Genomic DNA, 7565 nt, shown 5'->3' on the forward strand with positions numbered 1-7565 from the left:
ACAATCATACTACACATATTCACACATTACTTGTTTAAATATATAATAAACATATTTCAGATGCAGCCATTGTCCTAAATGTCCACTATGTAGGATTTCAGTAAAATATCCAAAAACCACCAGGCCAGTGTTATATATTTTGTTTCCAAATATTTGTAAATTGTGAGGAAATTGCTATTTTAACCAAGGAACCAGGACGTCTGAGGGAGTCGCCTGTCAATTGCATCATATCTGCATTACCCTCAGTTTTGTGCAACAAGTGTCAAAGCCGCCGCTAAGCGAAAGCACAGAGTAACGTCATAACATAATTTAAAACACACTTACCTAATATGATAATCAGAGCTGTGTTACCTCATAGGGGAGCGAGGGGCACAACCTAACCACTGGGGTTAGTTGTTACATGCATGGTTTAACACTTTCCACACATGCCAGGATGATGAAACTTTGTTTATTTACTACTTGCCATATCACTACATAGAAAAAAATTAGTGCCAAAATAAAAAAAGGAAGATATTACTGAACATTTATTGTACCATAGTAAAAGTAAATTTCTTACTTACGTTTATTTTTCAACTCTGTTTTTTTTTGTATTTATTTAAAATAAGACAAATCTGATATTATTTGAATCTTATATCTGTTATTTAACAGTTGAGATGGTTCTTTAATGCTGATCTAACAGCAGAAGATCCGAGCCACGGTTTAAATCTCAGTCGCGCAGGTGAGGTGTGTTGTAACACTGCGTTACAATGAGCCCCTATTAGAACTATGATATTATATTCTATACTTTTATGAATTCTTTTGAGAAAACATGAGAAAAAAGGTAAATAAGGACTGAGAGTCAATGTTCAGAAATTATTATTCTGTAACTATGCTTAACTATGCTGTTGTCAAAATCAAAAATGTGTGAATTTTTTATGGAAAATTTAATATTTTTTATTTCAAAAAGTTAATAATTGTATTTTATTGACAAAACATTTTAGTTTATTTTTGGATTTTTTTAAATGTATTATATCAGATAACATTTTAAGCTGTCATTTGCTCATACAGTGTGCCTCCTGACATGTTAGAATGTACCCCACCTATGGGGCATGTTGTCACATTTCACTTCCATTCTTTCAGGGTAAATCAAGAAAAAAGTATACACTGTATTAATGAAACAAAACCACCTAATTGTACTAGACATGTTTTCTAGACAACCACCTAATTGTACTAGTCACACCGTAAAAGTGGAAATGGTGCTGGCGACTGTGTCCTGTCATAATAAAAGTCCCGCTGCTCCCGAGCCGTGTGTTGCGCAACAATCGCTCCAGCGTCCTTGCTCAGCTCCCTCAACATTCAGTCCTGCTCTGCTTCATACTACAGTAATGTTAATAATCGCCTCCATGAACATGATTTCTGCCCGAGTCCTATCCCGATTCTTTTCCACCGGCTGTGAGGTGAAGACCACATGTCCCAATATTCTGAGCTCAGACTTGGCGTCATCAAGCAACGTCTTTGTTTTGAATAGGCGCCCTCTAGCGAATGGAAAAGTTACATAGTGTAGCTTTAGCTTCAACACTATTTTGTTAGATTCGTCATGAAACGGAAGTTGCAATCGTATTTTCTTCCCTTTTGTGAGGTATAGTGAATATACAGAAGATGTGATAGTCCCTATTGAGGTGTATATCCGAGTGAAACAGATACTTGAACAAGTAAAAATGTAGGGTAGGACTTGAATTTGTCTATTGGCAATTGATTGGATCATTGTGGTTTGCTCTCGCTGTAATGTCATGTGAGCGACAGGTTGTCCCGACTTTGTGCCGAAAACATAATCAGAGAAGTCAATGCAAGTGGGAGGGGTTATTTGATTATGAGATGAGGGCATATACAAAAACATGTATAAATAATCTACAATAAATACAATATTCCATAAAAAAAAAAATATTATATATATATATATATATATATATATATATATATATATTTTTTTTTTTTTTTTTTTATGGTGACTTTAATGCTAGCTAGTTTTTGTTTGGACTTTCTGAAAAATACTTGGCCCCTAATCTTAGTGAAATAAATTTGTGAGGTAGTCACTTATAGATCTTTTTTTACACACTCACTGTGGATAAACAAACTATGATTTCAATACATAATTCTTCACTTACAGGCTTCTTTATTGCAGCTCGTGTCAAATATGAATGAGCCTGTAGAGTTGCGTGCGAGTCTGTGTATCCCCATCTGTCAATGAACGTGCATGACTGAATGTGAGTGTGTGTTTTCTGAGGAAGGTGTTAAAAATAGGGAAACATTAATCACTGACAGAAGCAGAAACAGATCAGTTTGGATGGGCCGTGGCCAGGCGTCTCTGGCAGACCTCAGTGTCTGAGAGTGAGACTGACAGGCTTTAAATCAGGGCCTGTCTGTGGTTGTCAGAGCAGATGGATTCGAGACAGATTTACCACCGGTGCGGACCAGGAGGCTGGAGGGAGGTCAGTAAGCACAGACAAAAACGCTGAGTGGGACAGAGGGAGAAATCCCAGGGGTGAAATTTTAACAAAAATTGCTTTTGAAAGCTCTTGTTTTTCCTCCCATTGGAAAGCATTTGGAGCAAACTATTATACAAACAAGAATCAATGAGCATGCAAAATCCCCCCCCCCCCCCCCCCCCCCCATAACCTGTAAATGCATGTGTGATGCAGTGCTGGTCTTCAAAAGGTCAAATTTCTCTTTGCTTTCATTCATGTTAAAAATCAAAGATGGTGCTGCTGAAAAAGGTCTGTAGAATGGCTTTGAAGCTGACTAATTTTTGCTTGTTGTAAAATAAGTATTTACTTATTTACATAAGTGTATGCCTGAGTCATTGAATTTCCACTTCGAAAGGGAGCGTTTTAGAAGGAGAATTAAACACTGTGTCATGTTGTGTTAGATATAAATCTCTTCAGTGGGATGTACTTCTATTTAAATGATTAGTTAATCATTCACTCACCCCATGTCATCCAAGATGTTCATGTGTTTCTTTCTTCAGTCAAAAAGAAATTACGTTTTTTTTTTAGGAAAACATTCTAGGATTTTTCTCCATATAGTGGACTTCAACGGGAACCAATGGGTTACAGGTCCAAATTGCAGTCTCAATGCAGCTTCAAAGAGCTCTACACGACTCCAGATGAGGAATAAGGGACTTATCTAGCAATATTTTCAAAAGAAAAGAAAAAAGAATAGAAAAAAAGATGTATATACTTTATTAATGACAAATGCTCTGCTCTACGATGTGCTGCACATTACTGCATCACATTGAAAAGGTCAAGCGTGACGTAGGTGGAAGTACTGACCCAGTGCCGAAAAACTCCATCAGTTTTCTCCTCCAATTTCAAAATCCTAAATAGTTGATTTATGTATTTAATAATGTTTTTAAGGGCATTCAATTTAGTCTTTGCACCACCTACATTACGTGTGTCCTTTCCAGTGCGATGACGTAATGTGCGGCACCCAGCAGAGCAGTGCAAGATGAGCCTTTGTCGATAAAAAGTATATACATTTTAATAATAAAAAAAAGACCAATCATTTAGCTAGATAAGACCCTTATTCTTTGGCTGTGAGCCATTTGAAGCTGCATTGAAACTTTAGTTTTGGCCTTCAACCCATTGTACCCCATTTTCCACTAGAAAAAACCTGGAATGCTTTCCTCTAAAGACGTAGTTTCTTTTCAAAAGAAAGAAAGACATTATATTCTTGGATGACATGGGGGTGACTAAATTATCGGGAAATTTTAATTCTAAGTGAACTAATCCGTTGACCCTTAAATGCCTGAAGATTTCTCCAATCATTATTGCTGTACATATTCGGGTCTTCAGTGACCCGGATCTATATCTAACACGCCATGGATGTCTACCTGTCGTGATAATATAAAACTCTCCTGATATTAGAGTAACAATAATAGAAGACAAACATATTTTGTTACCTTCTGGATCTTGAAAGGATTCGGTTTGAGCAGAGGTTTTATACCACTGTCCTCATCAGAGCTCATATCCCAAGCACATGCAGCATCTGACTCATATTAACCATCTCAAACATGTTCTCAAAACTATAATTTTCAACATCATCGAAGTCTATATTTTGATTGTTGACAGCTTCACCAGATCCACCATCAAGTGACGCGACACTAATATTTGATGGCGTTCAGGAAGCCTCGCCGAGCCATTTCAAGTTTTGCTGATGATTCTTCCTATTCTTTTGTTTTCTGCCTGCAGTAACTATGAGTGAAGCATCACTTCATCATTGTGCATTCGGCATTACTATCTGCACTTGAACTTAACTGCACTTACTCATTCACCAAAGATTCAATTATTGTAGTGCTGAAAAAATATTTTGTTACACACTTCAAGGTGTTAGCGACCCCTATACAATTTTTTTAAATAATAAATAGGAATACAGGCATTTTTATAATTGTCATTTTCTTCTTGTTATATTGTTTAGAATGAATTGATTAAGGGATACTTTATGTCTAACTTAAAAAAAAAAAAAAATGAATGAATGAAGAGGATGGAATAACATCCCGGGTCACTAAAGACCAGAGGAATGTGTTTAAGGGTTTGAATTGTTCTGCTAATAAAACACTGCAAAATCTTTCCAAGAAATTGAAAAAAAAAAAAAAATAGACAAAAAAACACATATTCCTTCTCCAGTTTCCAGCTTACAAACTCTCCAAACAAATGAATTAAAATATCAGCAGTAGAAACTGCTGATGAGCTGCATATAAATAGAGGAAGATGAAGCTGCAAGTCCATTTTGATACCTTCAGACAGCACCTATCTATTTTTAATAATGCAATTAGATCAGACTGGTACGCTCATTTAGCTAAATTGGTCTCTGAGAACCAGAACACCCTGAGGGTGCTATTCTGGACCATTGACAGGCTTCTAAACGCCTCTCTTAGAAGTCATCCTGATATAAACCCAGGCTTTAAATGTGATAAGTTGGCAGTGTTTCCTAGAAGAGTATCAAGAGATAGGTTGGATATAAACAGAGCATTTCAAAACAGTACAATTGAGGCTGTTATTGTATCATTTACCATTGCAAGAAACTAATTTAATAGCTTTTAATGTTGTTAATCCGGATGCAACGAGGAAAGTGATTCAGTTTGGACCTTTGAACATAAGCTGCTCATCAGGTTTCGAACCAAATACCAAATCTTGCCTTAAAGCTGTTTAGTAAAGAAACTGCCTTCATTATTTTGGAAATGCTGAATGATGTTGGCCACTTTTGGTTCTAAAGTCCAGGACTAAATGTTGTGGTCAATAAGAATCTGTAATGTTTTTGAAATAAGTCTGTTAATATGAACATCAAAAGGCTGCATTTATCAACAAACATCTGCAGTAATTGTGTAAAATATTATTACAATTTGAAGTAACTATTTCCAATTTGAATATATTTTAAAATGTAATGTACTCATGTGATGGCAAAGCTGAATTTTCATCATCATTACATCATGTCACATGATCCTTCAGAAATCATTCAAATATGCTGATTTACAGAAACATTTCTTATTATTATCAATGTTGAATTTTTTTTGTGAATCAGAACAGAATTAATTTGAATAAATTTGTTAGATAATACATATTTTTTTCTGTCACTTTTAAACAATTGAATGCATATTTGAATACAATTAATAAAAGTATTAATTTCTGTAAAAAATGATAGATAAATAAATAAATAAATCAATAAATCACACTGACCCCAACATTTTGAACAGTATTACTGTTAGACACCCAAGTGTCTTTTTTGGTGTTTTTATTTTAAGGTGCAATATAAATTTGCATCGATTTATTGACGGAGCTGCATCAGATGAGAACTAATGAGAATGACAGCCGTGAGTGCTTTCTGAGCAATATTGACAATTTTACCTGATGAACAAAAACATATGGAGCAAAACTGCATTGCTGAAATATCACGAGAGTGATGATTTCCATATAATTGAATCCAGATTACATTCAATTAGGCCTCATCTGGCCTGACTAAAAGCGCATCCACACGCACACGCACACGCACACGCACACGCACACGCACACGCACACACACACACACACACACACACACACACACACACACACACACACACACACACACACACACACACACACACACACACACACACACATGCGCCTTGTAAGGCTTCAAAGAAATTAATTAGTCTATTTAGATGTATTGTTACTATATAAGAAACCCCAATTTTTTCAATAAATATTAAGCAATATTATTTGCAACTAATGGTCAGCAGCACACTCCAAAATTGATTTTGCACTTTGAGATTCTTCAGGATGAGAAGTGCGTTATAAATAAAATCTATTATTATTATTAAATATAATTTTCATTCAGTATGTTTATATCCAGTACATGATTTTACAAAGTGCAAAATGTTCCTGTATCACCATCTTTTTTGATCCTGGACTAATATCAATTAACTAATCAGATTTAGGGACACGTTTCAAGTTCAGGCTCACAAGCAGGGTTAGGTGCTTCTACATCAGTGTTATTCACCTCTCACATTCTCTCTGATTTTATAAGTTATTTGTAGGGTTAGGTTCAGGGGTAGGCATATTGTAAGGATTACATTTTCGGACAGGATTTTTTTTTCCAGGATCAACAAAATGTTGACCCAGGAACGTGTCTAACTCAGCAAAATCAGGATATGCTGTTTATACAATATACAATGAATGTTGTCCTGCAGTGTGAAATCAATACATTGGTGTGGGTTTAAAACATTTTTTTTGCCTGACTTTGGGACTGTTTAAAATAAACTAGTGCAAAAACTCAACCCAAATAAAGCAATGTTGCAGAAAACACTATACATGGCACCAGAGTATTTTCAAATAATGGCAAATATGTGTTAGCAATATGCAGAAAAATAGATAGATAGCAGTGATTGACAGACGGGTGGATGATAAGCTGCAGTCTATTATCAGACTTCCCATATTGCTTCACTGCCTGCTGTTTAAAAATGAATCCAGGCTTGCATTTAGTTTGTTTACATTTGAATTATCATGTTTTTATGCCATTGGCCTATTGGATGTTTATGATAAAATGTCAGTCATGGAAGCTGCAGAATTGACTAGTTTGCAAGGCTGACTTTTGCAAAAAAAGATTCTAATTATCCAGTAAAGAGGTTTCATTAGTTATCATTAGTTAAAATGACAGAATTTATTAATCATTTTTAATGTTAACTTCAAAATTTTCTAATACATTATTGAAATCAAAAGTTGTATTTGTTAAAGGGATAGTTGTCCCAAAAAATGAAAACTACCCCATAATTTACTCAAGCCATCCTAGGTGTATATGACTTTCTTCTTTCAGACAAATACAATCAGAAATATTTTAAATAATGTCCAAGCTTTATAATGGCAGTGAACAGAGGATGAGATTTTGAAGTCCAAAACAGTGTATTCATCCATCATACAAGATGTCCACATGGCTTCACAGGGTTTATAAAGGCCTTCTGAAGCAAAGAGATGCTAAGCAAAGGCTACTTGTCTCAAGTAAATTAGACACAAAATATTGTCTTGAGTTTAAATATTTTATTAGCTCTTACGCAA

Source organism: Pseudorasbora parva, chromosome 7, assembly GCF_024679245.1.
Source record: "Pseudorasbora parva isolate DD20220531a chromosome 7, ASM2467924v1, whole genome shotgun sequence".
Taxonomy (NCBI): Eukaryota; Metazoa; Chordata; class Actinopteri; order Cypriniformes; family Gobionidae; genus Pseudorasbora; species Pseudorasbora parva.